We start from the raw sequence: 18,979 nt of genomic DNA on the forward strand, positions 1-18,979 counted from the left end.
CTAGCAAATAAAGAGATTAGATGTTGCCATTTTAATAATCCTGAGAATTTAAGGTCTGAATAAACTGAAAGTCAACAATATTTCCAAGACCCTGGACCCTGGGTACATAATTAGCCTGTCTGAAGAGGTACTTGCTCATCTGTATTCTAGGCACCTTGATGGGTACCTCATGATTCCTGTTCCTTTGCTCCAATCTCTTTCACTGAAAAAAAAAAAAAAGATTGGCGAAAGCAAGTCACTGATACCCCTTTGGAAACTTGATGAACAGACAAGTGCCAGGAACAACTGGGCCAAAGGGCCACTACACTGAGGGGGTGGAGCTGGTGTACTCACTGCTAGATGTGGTAATTCACAGTGTGAACATTGGGACTGTATGTAGGGCTTGAAGCTCACACACACACTGGGCAGTGGCACGGGCTCAGGCATGGGCACACTGCTTTTCAGCAAGATCCAGGGGGAGTACCTGGACCACGTCATGAATGTGGACCACACCTTCAGTGTCATGCAGTCACCCAAGGTCTCAGACACTGTGGTGGAACCCTATAATGCCATGGGTCTGTGTGCACCAGCTGGTGGAGAATACCAGTGAGACCTGCCTCATGGACAATGAGGAACTTTAAGAATCGGCTTCCACACTCAAGTTGATCACACCCACTTATGGGGTACGCAACCACTTCCTGTCTGCCGTCTTGAGCAGTGTCACCAAGTCACTGTGTTTCCATGGCCAACTCAATGCTGACCTGAGCAAGTTGTCTGTGATCATGGTGCCATTCCAGTGCCTGTATTCTTCATGCCTGTCTTTGTCCCACTCACAGCCTGGGGCAGTCAGCAGTACCATGCCCTGATAGTGCCTGAGATCACACAGCAGATGTTTGATGTCAAGAACATCATAGCTGCCTGTGACCCATGCCAAGACCACTTCCTGAACATCACCACTGTCTTCAGGGGCCCCATGTCCATGAAGGAGGTAGATGTGTATGATGGCCATCAAGAACATGAACAGCAGCTACCTTGTGGAGTACATCCCAGGCAACATCATGGTAGCTGTGTATGACATCCCACCATGGGGCCTGAAGATGGCCTCCAACTTCATTGGCAACAGCACTGCCATCCAGGGGCTATTTAATTTCATCTCAGAGCAGTTCTCAGACATGTTCCACCACAAGACCTTCCTACACTGGTTCACTGGTGAGGACATGGATGAGATGGAGTTAACCAATTCAGTACCAGGATTCCTCGAGGTCAATATCAGTAAAGAGGCTTTTGAAGGTGAGGGTGAAGAAAAGATCAACCAATAGGGGGCCTTAACATGCTACCATGCACACCTACACCTACTCTATTCTTATCTTTTCTGATGGTGTGGCAATGGTACCCTTGTCTAAGCATGTCAAATACCCTCTCAAACCAAATACAGCAAACTGTTCCCCATGTTTTCTGGAACAGAGAAATATCCTTTACCAGAGAATTGGCAGTCCCAGTAAGCCAGGGAGATTGTATATAGTAACACTGAAAGCAAAGTAGGGGGCTGTAAAGAAAGTTACCACCTTTTGTTAGCACCACCCCCAAATCAGAATTAACAGGAAAGGTAGAATGAGGATTTGTTTTTCATCCTTGATAATTAAAAATTAAAGCCACAAAGTGTTGCCTTAATTGAATACACAATCCATTCATAATAAAATGCTAAACCTGCTCCTTGGTCTCTTGAACTTTATCAAAGCACTGTGATACCTAGGTCTAATATTTCAGATACCTATTTTGTGAGCTACCAGAACATCACATGTATCCTGGAAATAGCTGTTGGAAAAAGATAAAGTAGCCAGAAAACTGGCGTCCTTAACAACAGGGTTTTTGGGCACTGATGTTGCCAATGTCTCCAAAGAAGCTGCTTTGATTCCCAAAAGACACCCTTCAGATGCCATTAACGAGAAGTACTTTGAACAAGCAATTAAGTAATTAGAGGCTTGGAGAAAAAAACCCAAGTTCTGAAGTCTGAGAAGAAGATTGTGGCTCACCACAAGCAGGCTATGCAATCGCAGGCTGGTATCTGGAGCATGCAGATCCACTCTTAAAGGGTCCATTATCCCCTTGGGGTAAGTAGGAATTGGGCTATGTTCAGTATTTGCCCAAGGAGCAGTATCTGTACAAAATGGAGCAGCTTCTGGACAGAATGTGCATGAATCTGGGTGGCTGTGTTTCTGAAGATGCTAAAAGAAAAAAAAAATAATGAAAAGTTTACTATTGCTTACTTCTGCCGTTTTCTTGTCCATAATTATTTTACTTCAAAATATGGTTACATAGTCATAAAAGTCCCACTTCTGCTGTATTGGTTCCTAGTTCTTGATCATTATGAGGGATTTTAGGTTTCTAATTATTTAAATGTACATTTTCTGACTTCTGACTTAGAAAGTTAGCTATAAATTTATGATTCATGATATGTAAATGTGCATATGAATATATCATTCTGATGTATTCTTAGCTTCTGAAGTCTGATGAATTTGGAAGGGATAATTAGAAGGAAACAAAGCATATCATCTTTTTGGCTATCACAACTGTTGAAAGGTTAGTGTTGAAAGCATGGTTGGGTGGTAAATGGAAACCAGCCATGTTGGATTAAAAAACAAGAGAAAGAATCACCTGTACTCAGCAAAGTAGATAATAGCAAAATACAATGTAGTGTTATTGGCTAAAAGCTTGACACAAAACTGAAAATTCTGAAATTGTGGGCACTCCACTCTTTCTTATATTATATTACAAGTAATATGGAATATTAACTTTAATATTTCATAGAGAGAGCACTGTGTTATATATCATTCAAGAGTACAAATAATAGCACTTTAATTCATGTGAACGTTAGGTTGACGTTGATTCTGACTGTAGTTTTCCTTTTCTTGGTCTCCAGCTCTCTCTTCCCATTTAGTTCCACCACTTACTGAATCAAATCAACTTACAAAGATTAGTCAAGCCACTACTGCATATGGTTTTCATATAATTCTCTCAATGTTCTCTTCATTAGGAGGGTCCAGTCTAGGTAATTTGCATAATTCTGATATTCTTATATTACTTTTAAAATTTTATATATTATATCACATTCCCGAGTAGCAGTTGGTCACATTAGCCCATGAATGTACCTGTGAGTTAATAAAACTTCAGAGATTAGAGAGATGTATAGGGCAGGTGCCTGTCCAGGACAGCCTTTCCAGAAACTGATGGAGATAATCTTGGCAGAGGAAACTTTCAAGAATGTAGCCTATTGTTTAATCCATACACTAAACCAACTGTGTGAATAGTTTTTCCAAGGAAACTCTAGGATCTCAACTTTCAGAATACATAGATGAAAGAGCTTACAAAACAGAACACCTAGGAATTTTTAACATTTTTAAACTTTTTAAATTGGATACTTTCTTTATTTACATTTCAAATGTTATCTGCTTTCATAATTTATCGTCTGCAACCCCCCTATTTCATCCCCCCCCCTTACCCTGCTTCTATGAGGGTGTTCCACTATTCACCCTAGAGAATAGTGGAAAATACTGAACCCTGTTAATTAGAAATAATAAATATAGATTCCTGCTGAATGATGCCCTTCATTTTGTTACCTTTTCACCCAGTCTCTAAAATTAGTTAGCAATTAAGATTTGGTTATTTAAACCTATATAAAATAGGTGTGGCTCCATTCTTCCTAGTTTTTTTCTACTCTTCTTAAGGAAATTACCCAGTTTGATGTTTTGGTAGGAAATATCTTTAATTTAAAAGAATGCTAATGAATTTCATTACTGCTATTTTTCAAATGTACTTTCTTCTATAAATTTCTATGTTTCAAATGCCATACTTTCTCAGTCCTCAAAATTTAATATCAAATTTGACTACTGATGTATCCTAGTACTAAAAAACCATGCCTATAAGGCACTGGGTGGTTTGATTTGCATCAGAATTGCAAGGGACAGGGTCACAGATCTCACAGGCCACTTGAAGTTAGAAAGTATTGCAGAGACTGACAGAACTAATTCTGAGTAGGCATTGTAGTGGTTCCTAATAGAATCCAATCTGAGGAAGCATGACTAGGCCTATTTTATGACTATTTGAGATCTTCAAAAAGCAACCAAAGACTCTAAATTTCATTTTCAAGAATCGGTTCAAAGCACAGTGCTGTTGGGTTGGATTGTTGTTTGCTTGTTTGTTTCTAATTGTAGTATTTTCAGAGTTTTGTTATTAAAAATGCTAATATGGAGCAGGAGAGAGGATTCAGGCTATGCTAGTGCCTGGCAAATGCAGAAGTGGATGCTCACAGTCATCTATTGGATGGAACACAGGGCCCCTAAAGAAGGAGCTAGAGAAAATACCCAAGGAACTAAAGGGGTCTGCAACCCTATAGGAGGATCAACAATATGAACTAACCAGTACCGCCCAGAACTGTGTCTCTAGTTGCATATGTAGCAGCGGATGGCCTAGTTGGCCATCAATGGGAGGAGAAGCTTTTGGTCTTGTGAAGATCATATGCCCCAGTATAGGGGAATGCCAGGGCTGGGAAGGGTTGGGGAGCAGGGCAGGGGGAGGGTATAGGGGACTTTCGGGATAGCATTTGAAATGTAAATGAAGAAAATACCTAATGAAAAAGCAGAAGGAAAAAAATATAAATAAAAACCCAAAAACACTGACTACTCTTCACGAAGCCCCTGGTTCATTTTCTACCACCTGACGTGCTGGCTCACAACCATCTGTAATTATAATCACAGTGGACATAGAGGACCTGACAAGTACAGGACAAACATACAAGGAAAGCACCCATGAACATTGTTGACAAGTACTAATGATTTTCTGTGAAGGAATTATTTTCAGTAAATTAAATATAGTTTAATACTTAAAGAAAGGAAGAAAATTCTTTTCTTCATTAATTAATTTACTTACTCACTTTACATCCTGATAATTGCTGCCCCACTCTCTTCCCCAATCTCAGTCCCACCCTCACAAAACCCTCTATCTACTACCCCTCCAATTCTCAAAGAAGGGGAATTCTGGTTAGGTACCAAAAAGCACTAACACATCCATATAAACCAGGACTAGGTACATCCTTTATCACTGAAGCCTGTCAGGGCAGTTCAGCTAGGGGAAGTGGTTCCAAAGGGAAATAATATAACCTGTGCCCTCTACATGTACATATTCAACATTTCTGCTTTTAATTTCTGCTCTTGTGATTTTGCCTCATATAAGCTGGAATTCTTTAGAAGGACTTCCATAATTTGATTATAACCTACAGCTGAACTATCATGTATTTGCTGCTTATATATCAGAGCTCACTTGGCAATCTTTTTTTCTTTCTTTTTCCTGTTTCAAAATTAGTGTTCCTTTCTTGTGTGTGTGTGGGGGGGGTTGTTTGTTTGTTTTTTTTATTGATTATTTTATTTACATTTCAAATGTTGCCCCCCTTCCTGGTCTCCCCTCTGCAAACCCCCATCCCATCCCCCCTCCCCTTTGTCTCTAAGATTGCACTCCCCCACTGCCCTGCTCACTCCTGCCTCACCCCTCTAGCATCCCCCTTTGCTGGGGCAACAATCCTCCACAGGACCAAGCACCTCTCCTCCCACTGATGCCAAATATTCTGCTACATATGTAGTGGGGACCGCAGACCAGCACTTGTATACTCTTTGGTTGGTGGTTTAGACCCTGGGAACCCTGAGGAGTCTGGTTAATTGATACTGTTATTTGTCCTTTGGGGTTGCAGTCCCCTTCAGTTTCTTCAGTTCTTCACTTAACTCTTCCATTGGGGTTCCCAGGATCAGTTTAATGGTTGGCTGTGAGTATCTGCATCTGTCTTAGTGCGGTAGAGCCTCTCAGAGGATAGCTATACTAGACTCCTGTTTGAAAGCACTTTTTGGCATCAGCAATAATGTCAGGGTATGGTGTCTATGGATGGTATGGATCCCATTGTAGGGTAGTGTCTTGATGACCTATCTTTCAGTCTCTGTTCCATTTTTGTCCCTGCATCTTCTTTAGATAGGACCAATTCTGAGTTAAATGTTTTGAGATGGGTGAGTGACCCCATCCCTCAACCAGGGAAAAAGCCTATCTACACTTTGCCCCTCCTTGTTAAGCTTCATATGATCTAAGAATTGTATAAATGTTTATTAGGAGCTTTTGGGCTAATATCCACTTATCAGTGAGTACATTCCATGTATGTCATTTTTGTCTGGGTTACCTCATTCAGGATGTTATTTTCTAGTTCCCTCCTTTTGCCTGAAGTCAGCGATATAATAGCTGAGTAGTATTCCATTGTGTAAATGTTCCACATTTTCTGTATACATACTTCTATTGAGAGACATCTGGGTTCTTTCCAGCTTCTGGCTATCGCAAATAAGGCTTTTATGAACACAGTGGAGCATGTATCCATACTACATGTTGGAGAATCTTTTGATGATGTGCCCAAGAGTGGTGTGGCTGGATCTTCAGGTAGAATTATATCAAATTCTCTGAGGAACCAAGAAACTGATTTCCAGAGGGTTTGTACCAGCTTGCATTCCCACCAGCAATGTAGGAGTGTCCCTTTTTCTCCATATCATTGCCACCATCTGTTGTCACCAGAGGTTTTGATCATAGCCATTCTGATTGTTGTGAGGTGGAATCTCAGGGTTGTTGCATTTCTCTGATGACTAAGGATGTTTAACATTTCTTTAAGTACTTCTCAGCCATTTGGTGTTACTCAGTTGAGAATTCTCTGTTTAGATCTGTACCCCATTTTTAATAGGGTTATTTGGTTCTCTGGAATCTAACTTCTTGAGTTCTTTGTATATTTTTCATATGAGCCCCCTATCAGATGTGGGATTGGTGAATATCTTTTCCCAATGTGTAGGTTGTTCATTTGTCCTATTGACATTGTTTTTGCCTTACAGAACCCTTTTAAGTTTTGTGAAGTTCCATTTATTATTTGTTGATCTTACAGCCGGAATGATTGGAATTCTGTTCAGGAAATTCTCCCCTGTGTCAATGAATTCAAGGCTCTTTCCCAATTTATTTTTCATTAGATTCAGTGTATCTGGTTTTATTTTGAGGTCCTTGATACTGTAGTACTTGACTTTGTGCAAGGTGATAAATATGGGTCTGTTTTCATTTTTCTACATACAGTTGGTTCAGCACCATCTATTGAAGATGCTTTATTTTTTCCACTCTTTGGTTTTGGCTTCTTTGTCAAAGATCAAGTGTCTATAGGTATGTAGGTTTACTTCTGGGTCTTTGATTCTATTCCATCAATAGACCTGTCTGTCTCTTTACCAATACCATTCAGTTTTTATCACTATTGCTCTGTAGTGTGGTGGTGATTTCCTCCAGAAGTTCGTTTCTTGTTAAGAATTGTTTGTGCTATCCTGAGTGTTTTTTTGTTTTTCCATAGGACATTGAGAATTGCTCTTTCCATGTCTGAAGAAGTGTGTTGGAATCTTGATGTGGATTGCATTGAATCTGGAGATAGCTTTTGCTGGATGGCCATTTTTACTGTTAATTCTGCTGATCCATGAACATGGGAAATCTTTGCATCTTCTGAGTTATTTGATTTCTCTTTTCAGGGATTTGAAGTTCTTGTAATACAGAGATTTCACTTGCTTGCTAAGAGTTACACCAAGATATTATATAATATTTGTGGTTATTGTGAAGGGTGTTGTTTCCCTAATTTCTTTCTCAGTCTGTTTACCATTTGAGTAGAAAGAGGCTACTGATTGGTTTGGGTTACTTTTATATCCAGGCACATTGCTGAAGTTGTTTTCTTTTGTGACTTCTTCCTACACATTTAAAACAGCTAGTTGGAGCAGAGGAATGTGTTATCTGGCCTCACTAGAAGAGGATGTGCTTTATCCTGTAGAAAATTGATGCCCCAGGGAAGGGGAATGCTGGTGAGGGTGAAGTAGGGGTGGGTCTGTGGGTGGGGGACTACCCTCTCAGAAGGGAAGGGAGGAGGATGGAATGAAGAACTTAGGGAGGGGGAACCAGGAAGGGGGCAACATTTAGAACATAAATAAGTAAAGTAATTTAATAATAAAAAGACTGCTAACAGGGAGAAGAGACATCAAATTAAACCTAGAACAAATACATAAACAGTCCATTTTTGTTTCCTCTTGCCTGGTTTTTTAACTTCTCAGCTCCAACTAATCATGAGATTCATTTTATTTATTTTTTCTTCATTCATGCTAGAATTCATAGAGACAGCTGAAAGAAGTCATGTAGACAAGAAGCTTCTATACCAGAGATTCTCTATAGACAGGAAATGGATGGTAAGTGTTCCATCCTAATCCTTGTTTTATCATTTTATTCCTTCTATATAATATTCAAGGAATCATTTTTGCACTCCTTAATTTTCTTATTGTTCCTTAAGGTAGTATATATCTAAGAGGCATTAACCAAAGGTACATGTACTTAATTTTGTTTTCAAAATAGCAAGAAAATGTCTTACAATATCTGTTCAATATGTGATTTAAAAATCAATCACTAAAGAGCATTGTTAAAGTTCTTATTTGCCCAATAAAATAAAATAAAATAAAGATATTCATTTCCAGGCATCTTGATAAACATGTATTTCCAGTATTCTGTATGTTTTCTGTCTGGAAATGTGTATTAAAGCCTTTTTCTAACTTTCGATTACAGGACTCGAGCGAACACTTTCCATACACTTGTCTGACCAGTGCTATGCCTAGGTGACTGTGATTTTTTTTTTCTTCCAAACTTGTATGAAAGAGTCTATATTCAATTAAGAGAAATGTGCTTTGGAAATTCATAGAGCTTAGCATGATTGCTAACAGGAACCTTTACTAAGTTTCCCAATGAATACACAATTGTGGCTCAATATTGAAGTAGGGGACACTTGTCTTCCACCTTTTTTTCCCAAAGCACTGACAATCATTCCCCATAAATCCCTTATTTTCAATTGGTTTCAAAACACAACTTTTTTCTTCCCAGGGTAGTTTTCCAGGGCTCCCCATTCATTTTCCTGACTCTTCATCCACTTTCATTGTCCTTTGCTACTGTTTTCCTTAGCATTTTTTCCTATTAACTTTTTCACAGATTATATTTTCATTCTGTTTCCCCTCCCCTAGCTCCCCCCCAGCTCCTATAGGAGCTCCTCAGCCCTTTCCCCAGCTCCTCCCTGTCTAGCTGTCTACCCAAATTAATGATTTTTAGTCTCTCTAAAACAACAAACATGAAAATAACAAAAAATAAAATTAGAAATAAATCAACAAGACAATAAAGTGCCAAAGCAAAACATACTGAAACAAAAAGCCCTTACACAGATAAAAACCAACAAAACAAAAAACAAAAAACCAAAAAACAACAATATAAAAGCATGGAGTTTGTTTTGTTGTTGTTGTTGGCCAGCTACTCCTCAGCCTGTGGCCTATCCTACCATGTGGTTGATACATCCAGTGAAAACTCCACTGGAGAAAACTTATTTTCCCTTGCCCAGCAGGCATCAATTGCAAATAGCTCCTTGCTTAGTGGACCTAGTGTCTACTTCTCCCTCTCAGGATTGGGAGGGACTGTCAGACTTCAAACTGTGAAGGCTCTATGTATGCTGCCACAGTCTCTGCAAGTTCCTAAGTACATTAGACTGGAAGTGTCTGGAAGACCCTGCTTCCTTGGAGTTTTACATCACCCCTGGTACTAAGATTTAACACCTTTGTCATCTTCCCAGTTTTAGTGGAAACTATTTCAGCTTTCCGATACTCAGTATTTTTGCTATTAATTTGTCATAATTAGGCTTTTATTTTGTTATTGTGTTTCTTCTATTCCTAATTACTTTAGGGAATATATATATATATATATATATATATATATATCATGAAAGGCTATTACATTTTCTCAGGTTTGTCTGGTAGCTATTGGAATAATCCTGTAGCTTTTATTCTTCTGTTTATGTGCTGTAATAGGTTTACAGATTTTCACACACTGTGCAATTCATATATTTCTGTAATGAAAACAAATTGATCATGCCACATTATCTTTGCAAACCATTGCTGTATTCAATTTTCAATGAATCTATTAAGCATATTTGCATCTATAATCAGCAATGATGTTCGTGAATAGTTCAGTCTTTCCTCATGTCAGTATCAAATTTGGTTACCAGGGATTTGTCTTCATGAAGTGATTTCAGAAGTGTTTCTTTCCTCTCTGTTGTATGACACAGTTTTTGGTACACTAATATTAGTTTGTATTTTCACGTGTGGTATAACTTAACAGAGAATTCATTCATCTTCCTAGGATTTTCTTCATTTGGACCCACTACAGCATCAATCTGTGTTTGTTATAGGACTGTTTAGACTTCTATAGCTTCTAAGTTAAATTTTGGTAAAACATATATAGTTAGGAATTTTCCCATTTACACTTTTCCATCATAGAGGAGTATACGTTTACTATATATTATATCTGTAAATATATATGTATATATATATACATAATATTCATCTAAAAATAAAATATTCACCTAATAATATGATGTACCTGTGATAGATAATCTTGCTTATTTATTTCACATACATTGTGTTGAATGTCTTTTTCCTGCATTTTGAAACATTCCCTCTGAAAGGAAACATTCTTTCTAGGAGGGAGAGTAAGGCTCTGAGGCTTGGGAAGCAAATTTTTAAAAAAGTAACAACTTTAGAGAGCAAAACTTGGAAGATTCTTGAGAGCCTCTCCCAAGAAGTACAAAAAGGAATGCTGAGAGAGAAGATTCTGACCAAACAAGTTTCAGAGAACATATATTCAAAAGGTCAAGTTTGCCTGCAAATTGTGCAGAGAGCATTCCTGAACCTTCACCTCCGTGAAAGTGCATTGTGTGTGTGTGTGCACGAGAGAGAGAGAGAGAGAGAGAGAGAGAGAGAGAGAGAGAGAGAGAGAGAGAGAGAGAGAGAGAGGCAGGTAGCTGCTTTTGAGTCATCCTGCTTCTTGTAAGTAACTCTCCCCCATACTTCTATTAGTAACCCTGGTAAAAATGAATTGATTCACCAAGATGGAAATTACTGAAATTGTTACTTTAGTGTGTGATGTGTTCCCTTTGTACATAGACATAGGCTGTTTGCTTTATATGTTTCTGTGTTCTTTCTCTCTAGGAAAAAAATATCACAGAACACCTGGGACTATGGTGCCCTGTTTGGGGAATTGCCATTATTGGATTGGCCTGAGGAGGCAGTTTCTTGATTGCTAATTGATGAAGGGAGGCCCCTACATGCACTGTAGTCAGTTCTATCCCTAGGTAGGTATACCTGAGCTGTACAACAAAGGCATCTAAACATGGCTCTGGAAGCATAGCAGTAAGCAGTATTCCTTGATGGTCTTTGCTTAAGTTTCTGACTCCAAATTCCTACTTGAGCTCCTGTTCAGGCTTCTGCTAGCTTCCTCCCCAAGTTTCTTTTGATCATTGTGTTATTCTTTCAAAAGCAAACTAAGACAATATCAATTATCCATTTATCAGTTGATGGACATATTGGCTGTTTCTTTTTCTTGACTATTGTGAACAAAGCAGAAACAAGTATGGATAAGCAAGGATCACTTTAGTGAATATAGAGTCCTTTGGATTAAGTCCAAGAGTGATAGAGCTATTTCTAGTTTTTTTGATGAAATGAAACATTGATTTTGATTGTAGCTGAACCACTGTTTGTTTCACTAACAGTTAATGTGTTGGTCTTTCTCCACATTCATGTTTTGTTGTTGTTGTTGTTGTTGTTGTTGTTGTTTTTATCTTAGCCACCCTAACTAAGGTAAACATGAAATCACAGAGTAGTTTTAGTTTGCCATGTCCCTGATGACCAAAGATGTTGAACATTAAAATTATTTTATCAGTCATTTCTGTGCACAAAGTTTAATCAGGAATATTGTTTTCTTGGTGTATACCTTTCTGAATTTTTTATATATTCTAGTGTCAAAAGTATAGGTGGTAAAGATTTTCCTATTCTGTAGCCTGCCTTTTCAATCAAATGATGGTGCCTTTACTATAGTGAAGATGCATGAAATTCCCAAACAATAAAATAATAAAAATGTTTTATATTTTGCTTTGTAGAAACTTTCATGAGCTGTTGGAAAAACATATTTTCTGTAGCTTTTTAGTGGAATATGTTGTCTGATTGATCTATAGCACAGCTAAACTTTGATGTTTCTTTTCAGAGTATATCTCTGGATGGCCTGTCTATTGGCAAAATACATGTTGCACTGGACATATATGCCACTTTATGAGGAATAGTGTTACTTTTATGAAATTGAATAGGCCAACATTCAGTCTTTATATATTTAAAATCATTGTTTCTGTTTAGTAAATGTCATCTTTATTTGTAGGCACCTTTATTTATTTTGAAGACATTTTTCAGTAAATTTGGTTTGGATTCTACTTTGTCAGGTAAAAATATAGCTAGTTTTGCATTCTTTCTGATTTTATTCACTTGAATATACTTTTCCACTTTTCTATTATTTGCTTTTATACTTTAGAGATAATGTGAGTTTCTTGCAGTTGTGTTTTTTTTTCTTCTAATTAGTCAGTGTGTGTCCTTGAACATGAAAATTAAAGCTATTTACCCTCATGGTTATTTCAAACAATCTACTACTTTCTGGGGATTTTATGTTTTAGAGGTTTTTTTTTTCCTGTGTTTTCAAATACATGTATTCTTTTATTTTCATTAGAAGTTTTCTTAGTTAATGTTGGCTTAATGGTCATGAATTTCTTAATTTATGCTTATTTTGGAAGCTTATTATTTTTCATTTGATTTCAAGTGTGAAACATGGAGGAAATAATAAACCAGGTTGGCAGTTAGATTCTTTCAATACATAGAAACAATAGTCCAATATTTCCCAAGATTTTAGGCTTTCTGCCTGGAAATCAACCATTACCATGGTTTCACTTCATAACTGAATTGGCCTACCTCTGACTGCTAACAACATTCAGTTTTCTGATATCTTGGCAGTTTGAATGAAATATGTGATAAAGAAATTCTTCCTGGTTAAGTCTTTTTGGCATTCTAAATGGTCCGAGTACCTTGATGTTCATAAATTCTCAGAATTTGAGATTTGCCAGTTATGTCACTTAAGATGTTTTTGATACTTTCAATATATGTGCAACTTCAACTAACTGCTTTGTTTTTAAGATTGATGTCTTATTGTTATTTTGGAGATCTTCAATATTATAGGCATAATTTATTTTTTTCAGACTTACTATGAGAAGATATTTCATCAATATTATGCCAAATCCTGGGAATCTTTCTTCGAATTGATTTAGAATTCCAGTGCAGTTTTCAGTAGAATTTATTTTTTTTTTATTTTAAAAACATTGTCTCTTTAATGAAGCATTAAAATTTGCACTGTCATATATTCATATGTATAAATTGGCATCCAGACTTCGTAACATTAAAGTGATGTTTCTGGTATTGATTTTTTATTAGATATTTTCTTCATTTACATTTCAAATGCTATCCCAAAAGTCCCCTATACCCCCCACCCCGCCCTGCTCCCCTACCCACTCACTCCCACTTCTAGGCCCTGGCATCCCTGTACTGGGGCATATAAAGTTTGCTAGACCAAGGGGACTCACTTCCCAGTGATAGCCGACTAGGCCATCTTCTGCTACATATGCAGCTAGAGACAGGAGCTCTGGGGGTACTGATTAGTTCATATTGTTGTTCCACCCATAGGGTTGCAGACCCTTTCAGCTCTTGGGTACTTTCTCTAGCTCCTACATTGGGGACCCTGTGTTCCATCCTATAGATGACTGTGAGCATCCACTTTGGTATTTGCCAGGCACTGGCAAAGCCTCACAGGAGACAGCTATATCAGGGTCCTTTCAGCAAAATCTTGCTGATGTATGCAATAGTGTCTGCATTTCGTGGCTGATTATGGGATGGACCCCCAGGTGGGGCAGTCTCTGGATTGTACATCTTTTCATCTTGGCTCCCAATTTTGTCTCTGCAATTCCTTCCATGGATATTTTATTCCCTATTCTAGGGAGGTATGAAGTATCCATTTGTTGGTCTTCCTTCTTGATTTTCTTGTGTTTTGGAAGTTGTAGCTTGGATATTCTAGGTTTCTAGGCTAATATCCACTTATCAGTGAGTGCATATCAAGTGAGTTCTTTTGTGACTGATTACCTCACTCAGGATGATATCCTACAGATATATCGATTTTCCCAAGGATTTCATAAATTCATTATTTTTAATAGTTGAGTAGTACTCCATTGTGTAAATGTAGCAAAACTTCTGTATCCATTCCTCTGTTGAGGTACATCTGGGTTCATTCCAGCTTCTTGCTATTATAAATAGGGCTTCTATGAGCATAGTGGAGCATGTGTCTTTATTACCAGCTGGAACATCTTCTGGGTATATGCCCAGGAGAGGTATTGCTGGATCTACCTGTAGGTAGTACTATGTCCAGTTTTTCTGATGAACCACCAGAACTCCACATAAAACCAGAGACACTGAAATTTATGAGGAGAAAGTGGGGAAAACCCTCAAAAATATGGGCACAGGGGAAAAATTCCTGAACGGAACAGCAATGGCCTGTGCTATAAGATCAAGAATCGACAAATGGGTCCTCATAAAATTGCAAAGCTTCTGTAGGGCAAAAGATACTGTCAATAAGACAAAAAGGCCACCAACAGATTGGGAAAGAATTTTTACCAATCCTAAATCTGATAGGGGACTAATATCCAATATATACAAAGAACTCAAGAAGCTGAACTCCAGAAATTCAAATAACCCCATTAAAAAATGGGTTACAGAGCTAAACAAAGAATTCTCAACTGAGGAATACTGAAGGGCTGAGAAGCACTTGAAAAAATGTACAACAACCTTAATCATCAAGGAAATGGAAATCAAAACAACACTGAGATTCCACCTCACACCAGGCAGAATGACTAGGATCAAAAATTCATGTGACAGCAGACGCTGGCAAGGATGTGGAGAAAGAGAAACACTCCTCCATTGCTGGTGGGTTTGTAAGCTGCTACAACCACTCTGGAAATCAGTCTGGCGGTTCCTCCGAAAACTGGACATTGTACTACAGGTAGATCTAGAGTTTATTTTTTAACTGAATTATTGAAATTTTAATTCTAAGAAATAGTGTTTGTAACCTCAGAAGACCTAAAACAGAAGCATATAGATTGTGAATTAGAGGCCAACCCAGGTTATATAACACTATATCAAAACAAAACAAAACAAAACAACAAAACAGAAAAAAACATATGATCTCCCTCCCTCACAGACCTTGGCCTACTTCTCTGAACATGTACTCTCACCATACCACTTATGGGCCTCAGAAAGGCTTCTGTTGAACACTGACCCCTCATCTCATTCAGGAGTATGCAAAAATGAACAATTTACCGTGGGTGTTGGAGCCTTAAGACTTTAAGGTATAGATCTTTTAGCTAATGCTGTCTATGTTACAATGGGGACAAAGAGAACAGTGATTATAGAACAGAGGTGGGGAAGTCCCCCAAGTAACAAAAGATGAGGCAGGTATTCCAAAATCAACTGATTAAAAGGATAAATCTAAAAATATGAGAGTTTCATTTTCTTTGGTTTTATGTGGAGTTCCTTGATCCACTTAGACTTGAGCTTTGTATAAGGAGATAAGAATAGATCAATTCAAATTCTTCTACATGATAACCACCAGTTGTGCCAGCATCATTTGTTGAAAATGCTGTCTTATTTCCACTGGATGGTTTTAGCTCCCTTTTCAAATAACAAGTGACAATAGGTATGTGGGTTCATTTCTGGATCTTCAATTCTATTCCATAGATATATCTGTCAGTCCCTGTACCAATACAGTTCGGTTTTTATCACAATTGCTCTGTAGTACAGGTTGAGGTCAGGCATGGTGATTCCAACAGAGGTTCATTTATTGTTGAGAATAGTTTTTGCTATCCTAGGTTTTTGTGATTCAGGATGAATTTGCATGTTGCCCTTTCTAACTTTGTGAAGAACTGAGTTGTGATTTGATGGGGATTGCATTGAATATGTATATTGCTTTCAGTGGGATAGCCATTTTTAGTATATTAATCCTGCCAATCCATGAGCATGGGAGATCTTTCCATCTTCTGAGCTCTTCTTTGATTTCTTTCTTCAGAAACATGAAGTTCTTATCATACAGATCTTTCACTTCCTTAGTTAGAGTCACACCAAGGTATTTTATATTATTTGTGACTATTTTGAATGGTGTTGTTTCCTTAGTTTCTTTATCAGCCTGTTTATTCTTTGTGTTGAGAAAAGCCACTGATTTTTTCCAGTTAATTTTATATCCAGCTACTGCATGGAAGCTGATTATCAGGTACTGGGGGAAAGCCTCGAAGATTTGGGCACAGGGGAAAAATTCCTGAACAGAACAGCAAAGGCTTGTTCTGTAAGAATTGACAAATGGGACCACATAAAATTGCAAAGCTTCTGTAAGGCAAAAGACACTGTCAATAAGACAAAAGGGCCACCAACAGATTGGGAAAGGACTTTTCCTAATCCTAAATCCAATAGGGGACTAATATCAAATATATATAAAGAACACAAGAAGTTGGACTCCAGAAAATCAAATAACCCCATTAAAAAATGGGGCTCTGAGCTAAACAAAGAATTCTCACCTGAGGAATACCGAATGCCTGAGAAGCACTTCAACATCCTTAACCATCAGGGAAATGCAAATCAAAACAACCCTGAGATTCCACCTCACACCTGTCAGAATGGCTAAGATCAAAAATTCAGGTGACAGCAGATGCTGGTGAGGATGTGGATAAAGAGGAATACTCCTCAATTGCTGGTGGCATTGCAAGCTGGTACAACCACTCTGGAAATCAGTTTGTTGGTTCCTCAAAAATTTGGACATAGTACTCCCAGAAGATCCAGCAATTCCTCTCCTGGGCATATACCCAGGAAATGTATGAACTTGTATTAATGACACATGCTGCACTATGTTCATAGCAGCCTTATTTATAATAACCAGAAGCTGTAAAGAACCCAGATGTCCCTCAACAGAAAAATGGATATAGAAAATGTTGTACATTTACAGAATTGAGTACTTCTCAATAATTAAAAACAATGAATTTATGAAATTCTTAGGCAAATGGATATATCTGGAGGATATCATCTTGCATGAAGTAACCCAATCACAAAAGAACACACATGATATGCACTCACTGATAAGTGGATATTAGTCCAGATACTTAGAATACCCAAGAAACAATTTGCAAAACACATGAAACTCAAGAGGAAGGAAGACCAAAGTGTGGATACTTAGTTTCTTCTTAGAATGAGGAACAAAATGCCCATGGAAGGAGTTATAGAGACAAAGTTCAGAGCAGAGCCTGAAGGAACGACCATCCAGAGACTGCCCCACTTGGGAATCTATGCCATAAACAACCACCAAACCCAGGCACTAGGAGATGCCAACAAGAGCCTGTTGATGGGAGCCTGATATAACTGTGATCTCTTGTGAGGTTCTACCAGTGCCTGGCAAATACAGAAGTGAATGCTCACAGTCAGCCATTGGATAGAGTACAAGATCCCCAATGAAGAAACCAGAGAAAGTACCCAGGGAGCTGAAGGGGTCTGAAGCCTCAAAGCAGGAACATCAATATGAACTAACCAGTACCCGCAGAGCTCCTTGGGACTATACCACCAATAAAAGAAGACACATGGTGGGACTGGTGGCTCCTGCTGTATATTTAGCTGGGGATAGCCTAGGTGGTCATCAATGGGAGGAGATGCCCTAGATCCTCTGAAGGTTCTTTGACCCACTATAGAGGAATTCCAGGTCTTGGAAAGGGAGTGTGTGGGCTGGGGAGTAGGGGAAGGGGCGGGGATAAGGGTTTTTCAGAGGGGAAACTAAGAAAGGGGATAAGATTTGTACATTGTTGCCAGTAAAACAGATAGAGGCTTGGAATGGCACCACCACTGCTTCTGTTTTGGCATGTTCCATTGCCAAGGAGGGCTTTGCCTAGATCAGAGAAGGTGCTATTCTGGAGGAAATGAGAGAATTGTGATATTGGCTATTGACAACTGTCAGCTGTTGTTGCTATAATTGCTGAACTTATAAAACAGTCTAAATCTGTGACAATCACTGAAGAAATTGCTCAGGCTGCTACAGTTTCTGCAAGTATAGACAAAGGCATTACTTTTCTGATGCATTGAAAAAGGTTGGATGAAAGGGTCTCACCACAGTGAAGTATGGAAAACTCCTGAATTGTGAATTATAAATTATTGAAGGAAGGGAATTTGATAGAGGATATATTACCCCATATTTTATTTACATATCAAAATTTAAGGCCTATATGCTCTAAAGTAAAAAGAAAGTTTCTAGCATTCAGTCTGTTGTATCTGCTTTTGAAATTGCCAGTACTCACTGGAAAACCTTGGCCATAATCACTGAAGCTATTAATGCAGAAGCTGATAGACTGTACACTAGTTTGGAACAGGCTAAAAATTGGTCTTCAGGTTGTAGCAGCTGAAGTTCCAGGGTTTCGGAATAGTAAGAAGAATCAATATGAAGATATGACTATAGATGTTGCCATATTTGGTGAAGAGGGGTTGTATCTAAATCTTGAAAGTGTTCAAGTTCATTATTTAGCAAAGGTAGGAGAGGTCATTGGTGTCACCAAAGACAATTCCTTGGTTTTGAAAGGAAGTTGAGGGACATAGATCCTGTGCTCCAGCTTGCCCACTCCATATGCCCAGAGACATCCTGATTCCCAGGAGGTCCATCACAAGCAGGTATACCTGGCCTAGCTAGGATTCCATGGGTCCCAGAGGATTCATAACCTCCCACCCTGGCAGAGACACATCTTTCTTCTGGTCCAAAACTGTGCCCAGGAGCAACCCACCCAACCCCTCACTCACCGAGACAGCCCAGCCTTAGGAGGGCCACCATGACCAGACACACAGGAGAGAAAAGTTCCAGTCAGAGACAGAAAAGCTAGTTAATACCAGAGGTAACCAGAATGTGAGAGGCAAGCAGAAGAGTGTAAGCAACAGAAAACAATGCCACT

At 38.5% G+C, this 18,979-nt stretch overlaps 2 pseudogenes; both read left to right on the top strand.

The window, feature by feature from the left end:
- The first annotated feature begins 271 nt into the window (after positions 1-271).
- LOC110288300 (tubulin beta-6 chain pseudogene) lies at positions 272-1,298 on the top strand (annotated as a pseudogene).
- A 19-nt stretch (positions 1,299-1,317) lies between these two features.
- On the top strand, positions 1,318-18,623 carry LOC110288299 (60 kDa heat shock protein, mitochondrial pseudogene; annotated as a pseudogene).
- The last annotated feature ends 356 nt before the right edge of the window (positions 18,624-18,979 follow it).

Source organism: Mus caroli, unplaced genomic scaffold (assembly GCF_978045245.1).
Source record: "Mus caroli unplaced genomic scaffold, Mus_caroli_1 scaffold_5, whole genome shotgun sequence".
Lineage (NCBI taxonomy): Eukaryota > Metazoa > Chordata > Mammalia > Rodentia > Muridae > Mus > Mus caroli.